Source organism: Xyrauchen texanus, chromosome 5 (genome assembly GCF_025860055.1).
Source record: "Xyrauchen texanus isolate HMW12.3.18 chromosome 5, RBS_HiC_50CHRs, whole genome shotgun sequence".
Lineage (NCBI taxonomy): Eukaryota > Metazoa > Chordata > Actinopteri > Cypriniformes > Catostomidae > Xyrauchen > Xyrauchen texanus.
In genome coordinates, this window is record NC_068280.1 from 36,014,603 (window position 1) to 36,028,198 (window position 13,596).

Consider the following 13,596-nt stretch of genomic DNA (forward strand, 5'->3'; position numbering starts at 1 on the left):
GGAATATTCTGTGTTCAAAATAAGTTAAGGTTAATCAACAGAATTTGTGGCTCAAATCGAGGTTACAGTGAGGCACTTACAATCGAAGTCAATGGGGCCAATTTTTGGAAGGTATAAATGCAGAAATGTGTAGCTTATAATTTTATAAAATCACTTACATTCAATTCATCCATGTATTATTTGAGCTATAAAGTTCTTTGAAGTATCATTTTTATAGTCATTTTAGGGGTTTAGGTTTTGTTGACATTACATGGTCATGGCAATGAAGTTGTAGAATTGGCTATATCTTTACACAGAAAAGTTTATTAAGTGATTTTATCACACTAAAATCATAACACTAATATTGTTTAAGTCTTTTGGCTATACTTTTTTTAAACAGTGATTATTTTAATGTTTATGAATTAAATCCATTCACTTCCATTTTAAGTGCCTCTCTGTAACTTTTTTCCTTTTTTTTTTTTTTAAGAAAAGGAGGTTGAAAAGAGGACAGGTTGAATTTTTTTTTTTGTGGTAATCAATAGTGTCAGTGCTGTTGATTGAGCTTAACTTGTATTGAACTCGAAATATTCCTTTAAGGGTTAGATCAAGTAGAAATAGCTTCTTAAAGGAATAGTTCAACCAAAAATGATGTTGTCATTTACTCACCCTTATGCCATCCCGGATGTATGTGATTCTCTTTCCTCAGCAGAACACAAATGAAGATTTTAAGAAGAAATAATCAGCTCTATTGGTCAATATAATGCAAGTGAATGGGTGCCAAATTTTGGAAGCTCAAAAAAATCACATAGGTCAGCATAAAAGTAATCCATAAGACTCCAGTGGTTAAATCAATGTCTTCAGAAATGATTTGATATGTGTGGCTGAGAAACAGATCAATATTTTAATGCATTTTTACTATAAATTCTCCTCCCTGATCAGTCAATCTCCACTCTAACCCTAACCCACACGCTCCCAACTGGGAATATAGAAGAATTTCTAGCAAAAATTGACTTAAATATTGATCTGTTTCTCACCCACACCTATCATATCACTTCTAAAGATTTGGATTTAACCTCTGGAGTCTTATGGATTACTTTTATGCTGCCTTCATGTGATTTTGGCATCCATTCATTTGCATTGTATGGACCTACAGAGCTGACATATTCTTCTAAAAATCTTAATTTGTGTTCTGCAGAAGAAAGAAAGTCACACATCTGGGATGGCCTGAGGGTGAGTAAATGATGAGAGAATTTTTATTTTTGGGTGAACTATCCCCCCATTGTGTGCATTAACAGTTTTTGCACACTCACACCATTTCACACTTAAGAAGACACAAAATATGATTTGGCTAGCCTGATTTACAGAATAACATCATCTGGAGCAATAGAGAGAGTGAGCCAATAAGAGAGAGAGCGAGAGAGACAGAGAGAGAACCCTGGCAAAAGGCTCTCATTCCAAGGCCAGGGCAGTCTGCTGGAATGTATCTGTGTGCATGCGTGTGTGTGTGTAAGCTGGCAGCTTTTCTCTACCCGACCTGGAAACACAGTGTTGGTCCTATCAAACTCTGAAATACTCACAGATGCACGCACACACACATACACCAGAATAGCCGAGCCTATTTGTGCATTCATATACACATGTGTGAACATTCACGTTCCATCGAATGTGTGCATGGTTGATTAGCTTCATGCATAGGCATACGTATTGGAAAAAAGGGATAGGGTTTTGTTATCGTTGCCTCAATTATTTCTTTCTAATAAAAGCAATAGAAGAAAAACGAGTGGCATGAAACGAGTGAAGGGATTATTGCTGGAAGCCAGTGAGGGAGGGTGTGTGCATGTGTCTAGATGCATGTGTGTGTGGAGGGTTCCCTGCTGCAGCATGTCTTTGAATCCACCCCCACCTTGACAGGTCACATGGTTTGTGTGATGCCAGCTGTCTCATTTGCATGTGTTTTAACTACACCGCAGATCCATCAATAGGGAAAGAAAATGAGAAAGAGAAAAAGGGGTGGAGATATAAAAAAGGGGCTGCTGACACACTAGAAGAACTGATTGATGAAGAAAGAGAGAACTCCTTCATTCCTATGGGCCTGCAGAGCTGTTGTGCTGCTGCCCTTCCTCACTCTCTTAGATGCCCACCACCACAACCTCTGAAGGCTCATTGGATATGTACATGCTAAGGAAGGAGGAATCGCCCATCTCACACACACAGTTAAATGGATAGTTCAACCTCATGATGTTCCAGACCGGTTTGATTTTCTTTCTTTTGCAGAACACAAAAGATGATGTTAGGCAGAATGTTAGGAACTGACAGCCTCAGTCACCATTTACTTTCATTGCATATTTGTTCCATACAATAAAGACTGAACATTCTGCCTATTTATCTCCTTTTGTGTTCCACAGATTGAAAGAAAGTCATATTGGTTTGAACAACATGATGGTTTTCCAAACCTATCCCATTAACAGCACAGACCATGTTATTGCATGCAAAGGATACAGTCTCTGTCTTTCATATGCATTTAAAGTATTTGCATTTTGGGGGTCGAATAATGCAAATGCATTCACAATATGCATACATTCATAATTTTGGCTATTCATTTGTGAACATGCTATACTGCATTGCTTTTGTTTGGTATTAATATATTAGATCATTGTGCTTAATTACTGTCTTACAAATTTTTACTTTATTACTTTCAAATATGTATATTAATAAGCACCCCGAGGCAGTTCATAAGATTCATGCATACCATTTGGCTTGCGCTTCTCTGGTGGAGGTTTGACATGCACCCACTCGTATCTGTGACAATGTGGATGAAGGAGGCTAATGTCATTGTACTAATCAAAGCCTGGGCTAATAGCTAATGCTATTAAAGAGTAATGAAGCTGTTCATTCATCTTTACAGAGCAGCTCTGCAGACCACAGTACATGAGAGAACTGTGCGCTAATAAAAATGCATTGTGGGATCATCAAACACAAAGGCTTGTGGGTATGTTTAGTATTTAGAATGCTACAAAGGACATTTTACAGCATGCATTCTGTAATATGTAGTGGAATACATTTCAAAAGTAACTCTCACAACCCTGTATATAACCTACTTGTTTACGCATAAATTGTCAATGCAGTATTAGGCTATTGACCCCACTACAGGGATTTACATTATTTACAACTATTAATTCTCCTGACAGATTTGAGAATCAATAATTAGCAGTAATGGCAGTTAGTCGAGTTACAAAGACGCTAGGTGTGTAATAGAAATAGCATTGTTTTGAGAAATAACTTACCTTTAAGGCTATTGTCTATGGGCTGTTTCAGACGTGCTAATATGGCCCCCTGTTGGATAATATGCTTAAGTGCACTCTCCGTCAAAAGAAGTAAAATAAATAAATACAAAAATCCATATGATTAGCAAACTCAGTTGCACAATTTCCGATCAGACCACAGATATAAAATTGTCTTCTTTAAGCCTATAACTGCAAAATAAGCATACTGTATCATCACCAATGTATGCTCTACAAGTTGCATAAACTTGAGGGCTTTTTTATCGGTTGGGAGTGCATGGAGATGCATCACATACATCATCTTAAAATGTAAAATCAGTGTAAAATCTGAATAATCAGCAGGCAAGTTGTTTTAGCTGTATTTTATTAAGACAATTTCGCCTTTAATTTTATTCAAGACATTTTTATTAAATAAAATATCCACAAATCCATTCAAAGTAATATTAATTATAAATATCTGATTGTATTTACAGAAAGACCATATTGGCAACTACACATTTAAACAACACTTCACATCACACACAAAACATTATCAATAAAACAGAGATGCTGATGGTTAAATTTGAATTAGTTAAGATGGCAATAAGGCTCAAACCACAATACACACATCGCTGTTCATGTGTAAAAAGAAAAACTGGTAAAAAGATCAGACAGAAGTTGAAAAAATGGTGGCCCAGTTAAGTAATGGACATGGGAAATGTAAAATTCTCTCCTTGTCCTGTAAGTGTGCTGATGCCTTTCTGGCAGCAGAAACACAAACAAATTATATAAACATCATTACTCAATAAAGGCACATAGTTTATGAGAAAAGTGGATTATTTCCTCAGTTTTAATAAAAACCAGCTGCCCACCCCTGGAGTCACGAGTTCGAATCTGGAACAGAGCGGAGATATTTTTCTAAAAATCTTTGTTTGTGTTCAGCAGATGAAAGAGAGTAATACACCTGGGATGTCATGAGGGTGATTAAATGATGAGAGAATATACATTTTAGGGTGAACTAACCATTTAACAATATGACAGCAGAGCCCTTTGTCCGGGCAGCCCGGCCATGGATACGTAGCCGGAAAAGGTGAAGGAGAGCCAGTGTTCTCATCAGACTAAGACGTTTTGCAAATCGACGCCCGCTACCCATCATTCTACTGGCAAATGTTCAGTCTCTAGACAACAAGCTATGTGAGCTGAGAGCGCAGATCTCTTTCCAACGAGAGACAAAGGACTGCTGCATTTTCTGCCTTACAGAAACTTGGATGTCTGCGGACATTCTATCAAGTCATTCTGCTCTCCTGAGAATCTCTCCATGAGCTTTCCATGCTTCTGTGTCGACCACTCTGGCTACCGAGGGAATTCACAGCGGTCATTATCACAGCTGTGTACATCCCGCCACAATCCGACACAGACCGGGCACTCAAGGAACTGTATGGGAGTATAAGTGAGCAGGAAATCGTGCACCCCGAGGCTGCGTTCATTGTGACCGGGGACACAAGTCAATAGCACTGAAATAATTCCAAAACATCAGTTACAACACACGAGGGGATCGGGTTTTGGACCATTGCTACTTTCCGCTCCGGGATGGCTACTAATCCCTCCCCTGCCCACCATTTGGCAAATCGGACCACTCTTCCATTCTGCTTCTGTCCGCTTACAGGCAGAAACTGAAACAGGAAGCACCCGCCCTCAGAACGATCCAGTGCTGGTTGGACCAATAAGATTTTATGCTACAAGACTGTTATGAGACTGGGAGATGTTCTGGTCCGCCTCTGATGACGACATCGTGGACTACGCAGATACCGTAACGTCATCAGGAAGTGCATAGATGATGTAGTGCCACCAAAAACTATACAGATCTACACCAACTAGAAACAGTGTATTAATAGTGATTAGTTAATGCGCTGACCTCCGCTTAACAAACTAGTTAAACTATCAGAGCAGCCAGACGCCAGTACGGGGAAAAGATTGAAGGATAGTTCAACACCACCGACTCTAGAAGCATGTGGCAGGGATTTAATTTCATCATGGACTTCAAAGGGAATAAAAACACTGAGTCATGAACACCGCTGCCTCTCTCCTGGATGAGCTTAATACTTTTAATGCTTGTTTTGAGAAAAATAACACCGCCCTCATGGAGAGAGCTCTCGTGGCCAAAGCTACAGAGGTTAGTTCACTCTCCGTCTCTGTAGCAGATGAAACCCGGTCCTTCCAACGGGTGAATATCCATAAAGCCGCGGGTCCAGGCAGCATTCCAGGCCATGTTATCAGAGCGTGCGTGAACCAACTGGCTAGTGTTTTTCCGGAGATTTTCAACCTTTCCCTCTCCTTGTCTGTGGTCCCCACATGCTTTAAAAACGTCCACCATTGTGCCTGTACCAAAGCAATCCAAAATCAGTTGCTTATATTATTGGCGTCCTGTTGCTCTGACCCCCATCATCAGCAAATGCTTTGAGAGCTTAATCAGAGATTACATCTGCTCTGTGCTGCCTACCTTACTGGACTCACTGCAGTTTGCATACCGCAACAACCGCTCCACTGATGATGCCATTGCTTCTACACTACACTGCTCTCTCCCACCTGGAAAAAGGGAACACATATGTGAGAATGCTGTTTGTAGACTACAGCTCAGCATTCAACACCATAGTGCCCTCCAAGCTTGATGTGATACTCCGGGCTCTGGTCTTAAGTGTAAGGAAGACGCCAGGTGGTTAGAATGGGCAGCAACATCTCATCACTGACCCTCAACACTGGAACCCCACAGGGCTGTGTTCTCAGCCCACTCCTGTATTCCCTGTACACACATGACTGTGTGGCAACACATAGCTCCAATGCCATCATTAAGTTTGCTGATGATATGACGGTGGTAGATCTGATCACTGACAATGATGTAACAGCCTACAGACACTCTGACAAGCTGGTGTCAGGAGCACAACCTCTCTCTCAACGTCAGTTAGAACAAGGAGCTTGTTGTGGACTTCAGTAGAAAAGACAGAGAACACAGCCCCATCACCATCAATGGAGCACCTGTGGAGAGACTCAGCAGCTTCAAGTTCCTCTGTGTCCACATCACTGAGGAACTCACATGGTCCATCCACACTGAAGAAGGCTCACCAGCGCCTCTTCTCCTGAGATGGCTGAGGAAATTTGGAATGAACAACCACACCCTTACACGGTTCTACACCAGCACTGTAGAGAGCATCCTGACTGGTTGCATCACCGCCTGATACGGCCACAGCACTGTCCTCAACCGCAAAGCCCTGTAAAGTGTGGTGCAAACTGCTTGACACATCATCGGAGGTGAGCTTCCCTCCCTGCAGGACATCTACACCAGGCGGTGTGTGAAAAAAACGTGTGCATCAATGGAAATGAATGGAACAGGAAACATAGTGTGACTGCCCCTTTACAAAACCAAAGCATTCGCATTGCTGTCTGCAGCCGAATTGCTTATTGGAAGCCACATTGACATCACAGCATGTAAAAAAGGAGCCTTAATTCCACAAAATTGCACATAATTGCATATATTGAGACAACCAATAGCATCCAAAGTGGCACTTTGCCACTCTCAACTGAGGTCTGTGGTCTCACTTCCTAAAATCATACTGGATTTGGGAGTGATTTACCAAAGCTTTTATTGCATGAGAAACATGAACCAAACATGGTCAAGTCACCGCTTATGGTACTGAAATAATGTTATAACTTTAGCGGGTACTAAAAGCATGAAGAATTCGGGTTCAGATGGGATGCTTCTGTTACCACACAAAAGCAACAGAGACCACAAACACCAAACTGACTCATGTGTTTATTGGTTTCCAGATTATTAATCAATGCTTAACTGAAATTTAAGTCGCCATATGGTTACTGAAGTCTACAGGATTTGGCAATGCCAGAGCTAACTCAGCAAATCTATATAAAACTCAGCACAAATATCTTTGAAATGAAAATGTTACCAGTGTGTAGCTGTGGTCCCAGCCATTCCCACACAAGTAATGTCATACTTCGTGATTTGAAAACTTTGATGTTAAGAGACCGCTGTCCAATCAGTACAGAAAATTGAGAACATAATGCCGAGAGTGGGGTCCATGATGTGTGGGAGAAGAGACTCAACACCCATTTATTCTCATTGGGATTCAATCCAATCTTTATCCAATTCATAAAACTGCCTTTCAATCAGACAGATTTTTCAATTTACATAAGTTAGTAGTAAATGTCACTTTAGTAGTAAATAGCACCTACTGCTCTGCATAAAGGCATTGCAAAATTTTGCAGATGAAGGTGTGGCCACATGAGAAGTATATGTGAAACCTGCATGTGCTATGTATGAAGGAACGCCTACACTGGTCACAGCCAAACCAAGCAACTTGCAAAAGAGCACAACAGGGCCCACCCACTTTTTCAGCTACTTTGGTTTGAGTATTTTTCACAGTCATACCTTCCATTGGGATTTCATAATCCATCCATCCATCCATCCATCGTCAACCGCTTATCCTGTGTACAGGGTCGCGGGGGGCTGGAGCCTATCCCAGCTAACATTGGGCGAAAGGCGGGGGACACCCTGGACAGGTCGCCAGTCCATCGCAGGGCCACACATAGACAGACATACACTCACACTCACCTCCACATCCACACCTAGGGCAATTTTTTTGGAGACACCAATTAACCTAGCCTGCATGTCTTTTGGATGGTGGGAGGAAGCCGGAGTACCCGGAGAGAACCCACGCAGACACGGGGAGAACATGCAAACTCCACACAGATAGGCCAGGGCAACCAGGGTTTGAACCCACGACCTTCTTGCTGTGAGGCGACAGTGCTAACAGCTGCACCACCGTATTTATTATACCAGTGTTGTTAGATTTTACTGCTGATTTGAAATAAGTTCCTTGATCGTAATCTTGACCAACCGTTATGTAGATTTAGTTTTTTCCCATTTCAAGTAGATAGGAGCTGCACTTGTATGCCGCTTGTTTACATGGGAAAATAGCTGCCCGGTAGCATTCCAGAGATGGCCAAAAGAACATGATGTGTAAGGAACAAAAAGACAAACACACACAAAGGTACCGGGCATCTGCCCGAAAATCTCTCTCTCGGTCCCACTGTAGTCTCCAGTCCACCTTTATCCCTCTCTGAGGCTCCATTAGCCAGATTAGGAGCCAGGTGTGTAGCATAACGACCTGGCCCCGCCCTCCGCCCTGTCACATTATTGTTAAAAAGTTTCTTAGTTCTGGAACCCAACTGTTGCACTCTATTGGTCAATGCTGAAAATGTGTTTATCAAAGTTGACCAGACTTCAACCCAACACAAAGTTTGCATAGAAAAATGCCTTTGCCACCAGAAGTCCATCGGTCAAAATGTCTTATTGTGCGAGATTATTTTATTTTGCCTGTTGAATTTCATAGTGCAAGGGTGAATATGACTGAGACTTAACACAGAAACAAAAATGAGGTAAAGTGTTGTTACTAATTTTACAAGTGAAGAGGGTATTACATAGAAATGTTTAAGCATACATTTTATTTTACTGTTTTATTTTAAAGGTGAGAGATAATGTAGAAAATGGTCATGAAAATCGAAATGCCTGTTTTTGGCCCAATCGTCACTAACATTAAGTGGATCTCATGGAATTTTAAAAAAAAATAAAACATTTTACTATTTAAAAAAATGAGTGTGCTTAGTCATGAATCTCCCCACCAATCTGTGCTTGCACGTGAGACTTATCTAAATTTAGAGGGTAAAACAACACCAGGGCCTGCTCTCGGAATTCTTTCCCATTTGCCTGCCTCCCGGACATTTTGGCCTGGATGGAGGAACGACACCTTCAGATCAAACTTGCCAAGACAGAACTCCTCGTGATCACATCCAACCCGTCTTTTGACCACTACCTAACAATTCATTTTGGTTCAACTACACTAACACCAACCAGAACTGCCCATAACCTGGGAGTGGTGGTACATGACCAGCTTAATTTCACTGCACACATCTCATCAACCGCCCGGTATTGCAGATTCACGCTTTACAACATCAGAAAAATCAGACCTTTCCTGCCTGAATATGCTACACAGCTCCTAGTCCAAGCTCTGGTCATTTCAAGACCGGACAGCTGCAATGTTCTGTTGGCTGGCCTTCCAGCTAATACAATAAAGCCTCTGCATATGGTCCAGAATGCAACAGCACATCTGGTCTTCAATCAGCCAAAAAGGGCTCGTGTCCACTCTTGATTTCACCTCACTGGTTACCTGTAGCTGATCGTATTAAATTCAAGGCTTTGACTCTGGCTTTTAGGACAGCCAATGAAAACAGTGCAAATGTGCAGTGTTTTGTAAGTTTCCATAAAGACATGGGTCCTGGAGAAGAGTTTGTATCCTCTCCAACGGTGTGAAGACCGCTTCAGCTGTTCCCGCCAGCTGTTCGGGTGCTAGATGAGCATGTAGCCGTAGCAACCAGAAGTCCTCATAGAGTTCAAACATAATTGAAATGGTGCTGCTTTTCTGGAGTAGGGAAGGGAGGATCCCATGGTACATTTTGTGTAAACTGTCCTTTTGAAGTTTCTGCACAGCTTCCGATGCCCACAAACCAAACAGCTGCTGGTGGAACAGTGTTTTTTGCATGGGAAATGTGATGGCCATATTGGTGAATGTTGCTACAGAACAAAAAAAGTAGTGGTCCTGATTCTGCAGTGACCCTTGATCTAGGCCCTTGACTTCCAACTCACCTTGGTCTGCTGACCCTTGTATCAAAGGGTCAACAGAGGCCATTCTTCTTGTTGAAAAGAGGAATGGTGAGGACCAGAAGTGACATCATGATGGTGCGTTCAACTAAAATGTCCTTATAAGAAAAAGGGAACATTTTAATTATCAGCAGCAGTTGACCAAACCACCATTCTTCTGACATAAATGTCACAATTTAAATAATATACTGCATTGCATGAGCTTTAGACTTAAGTATAGGTATTAATATGGACATCAAAGGTGTGATGTTATGTGCATTTTGGGATGGTATTCTGCTCACTAATATTGTACAGAGATAACATAGCCTTTCTGTCAGCTCGAACCAGTGAAGGCATTTCCATCCACAAAACTACCACTCATAGGATGTTTTTTTGATTTTGATGTAAAGATGTAAAAATTCCAAGAGATCAGCAGTTACAGAAATACTCAAACCAGCATGTCTGGCAACAATCATGCCAACAATCATGCCATGGTTGAAATCCATCCATCCATCCATCGTCAACCGCTTATCCTGTGTACAGGGTCGCGGGGGGCTGGAGCCTATCCCAGCTAACATTGGGCGAAAGGCGGGGGACACCCTGGACAGGTCGCCAGTATGGTTGAAATCACTGAGATCAAATATTTTTTTCCCATTCTGATGGTTGATGAAAACATTTTGAATCTCATACCTATTGTTTTTACAATTAAACAGACTACCACCCTTTGTGACTGAATGCTAATCTCAGAAAAATAATAATACTCTCTTTGTAAATTATATATTGCAAAAACTTCAAGAAAGTGATATGTTTAAGATTTCTAATGACAAGGTGCATAAACAAAATGGTTTCAAATTAAAATCTGGTAGTATGGCAGTATATAATACTAGGCTTGGAAAAAATCTTTGTATGGTTTCTGTATTATTGGTCTGGTTACTAAAGAACCAAACCAAAATGAAAAGGCTCTAATGAAGCATCAATGTGACCAGATCAGCCACACATTGTTGGGTCTGAGTGTTGTAAACTTACTTGGGAACAGGGACATGCCAAATATTTCACAGACTAGTTAATAATTTTGTATCTTGATCTAACATAGACAACAGACGTCCATAGATTTTCTTTTCTCAGAGCATATTGCTGCCCCAATTCCAAACACCTTAATTGTCTAAATGGGAAAAAACTAAAATTAAAAATCTTCACAATATCATATTTATCCTTATTAAATGTGTATACCACGGTTTATCATATTTTCAGCCAAAATACCATAGTTATCTGTACTACTGTAAAACCACAGGCTAATAATTTTAATATAGGATAATCGTCAATAGTGTAACAAGCTTTCATAATCTGTTGTTTTGTTTTTTGATGACAGTTATTGCTAATTGCAAGTTAGCACAGATTTATTGTAGTAACAATAACTGAAGTAACTGATATTATAGAGAAAACTTTGGTTACCACGTTATTTATGGTAAATGCGTGACTTAGTGGTGTTCATGACAAAGACAGCTCATTTATTAGCACACTTAAGACCACGCTTGCTTATCTCAGCAATGTAGTACAATTGCTATATGCAAGAGAAATTCATTTCATACAGTCAGGCAGTGCTGAAGGTCATGGACAAATGATGATGCATCTTTGTTCATTATTATAAGAACATACTGTCATCCAAATAACACCATTTCACATTTGAATAACCCAGATTTCATAAATATTATTATTGTTTTACACTCTATGAATGGATAGATGATAAAATATTCTGAGCCATAGATGATTTGGTAAATAAGCACTGTATAGTACTTAAAAACAGAATAATAACCCTAAAACAGGCAACGTGCACCACAAGATAATACTCTTTAGTAATATAGGGTGTATGAGGAAATAATTTCTCACCCAATCTTGTAATCATTATTCATAGCTGGTCTGTTCTGAGTATGTGGGTCACATGACTTGGTTAAAAGTTTCTGTGATTGTTAAATCAGACTGACCTAAACCAACATGGCCACCCATGGGGCAGGACATGCTGACTTTGGATATAATTAATTATATATTAAACTTAATTTTCTTTACAAACACAATAAAACTGCTAATATTAATTGTGAACACTGTCTTAAGATGCACAAGAAGAAATTAAGTCATATGTTATTCATGCTGTTATTTAGTACATTTTAAAGTGCTTATCCCCTGAGATACATTGCCAGATTAAGAGAAGAAAAAGGGTTAATCCACAATATTACACATACACATTTATTACATTTACACATGTCATACATGCAACCTTAAAGCTAAACTTTTCTCAGTTTTGTCACACAAACACACCCTATCTCTCTCACACACACACACACACACACACACACACACGTTTCACTATATAAGTGAGGACATTTAAAAAAATTTGGCACTCACAAATATAGAAAAACCTGTGCATGCATACACACACACACACACACACACACACACACAAATAATATGTTTTAAAATAAGAGGGGAAGTCAGAAACTCAAATATCTTGCATCAAATAAAATAGAAATATTGATGCCTTTGACTTTTTTGTACCTTAATAGGGCAATGTATCCTGGGAGATCCAACTCATAAAATCCAAAATATATCAAATATATATAAAAATTCCTTTGGATATCTGTTACTTAAGTCCAAATTATTTAAACAATGTCACTTAATTTTTCCATGGTACTTGGGAAACAAAATGAGGATGCCATTATGGATACATGTAAAATTGTCAATCAATTAATCAATTATCCAATACAAATTTAAATACCAAATGGCCAACAAGTTGCACCTGCAGTATTAATTAAATGCAGCGTCAGTAACCAAGTAGTCAGGTTCCGATTGGTCCCAGTCTACCCCCTACAAAGAGGCAAACGGCTTTGAGTTGTTCAAGTATATAAGTGTAAAGTAATCAGTTTTGTAGTGTGTCTCCTTCATCCTGTGTGGTTCTTTTCAGCCATAAAAGTTTGATTTTGGGTAGTCTTTTGTTATAGTATCCTTTGAATGTGTGTACTTCTGGGTTTAAATGGCTTGAATTTATCCAATGGTTTTAACTGCTTAATTGTATCTTCCCCATTTAAGAAAATCAAAACAATGGCAGACAAACCTGATATCCATGTTTGACAAGACCAAGCTGAAGAAAACTGAGACTCAGGAGAAGAATACTCTTCCAACCAAAGAGAGTGAGTATGAGATCTTATGCACATGTGTTGTCTTCTGAACTTTTTTTTTTTCTTCTCCCTGTAGTGTTGCAAAAAGTGATAGGCTTGTGGTAAAAAGTAGCATTCCTACATCTTGTCTTTTTTGTCCTTTTAAAATATTTTTGAGGTGTGGTGTTTTAAAAAAAATAAATATGTTTTTATATGTTGTATAATTATTTTTTTATTATTTCCTTCAGCCATTGAACAGGAGAAGCAATGTGAGGCATAAACTAATCAGCTTCTGATCTTCACCAAGGGCAAGATGAGGCGGTCTCAGTGAGCTTTAAGTTGCTTCACTTTGGTGGAAGATTGTTTCTCACAACTACCAAGTCACCATGGCCATAGACTGGAGGAGTGGCATATTCCTGGTCTTCACCATTTTTAATTAAATGATGAGCATATGGCCTTGTGGTAGAGGATTGCTGTCTTCATGTCCATCACTGTGGTGCAC

General features: G+C 39.8%; 1 pseudogene; it reads left to right on the forward strand.

The window, feature by feature from the left end:
* The first annotated feature begins 13,038 nt into the window (after nucleotides 1-13,038).
* LOC127644368 (thymosin beta-b-like) lies at nucleotides 13,039-13,374 on the forward strand (annotated as a pseudogene).
* The last annotated feature ends 222 nt before the right edge of the window (nucleotides 13,375-13,596 follow it).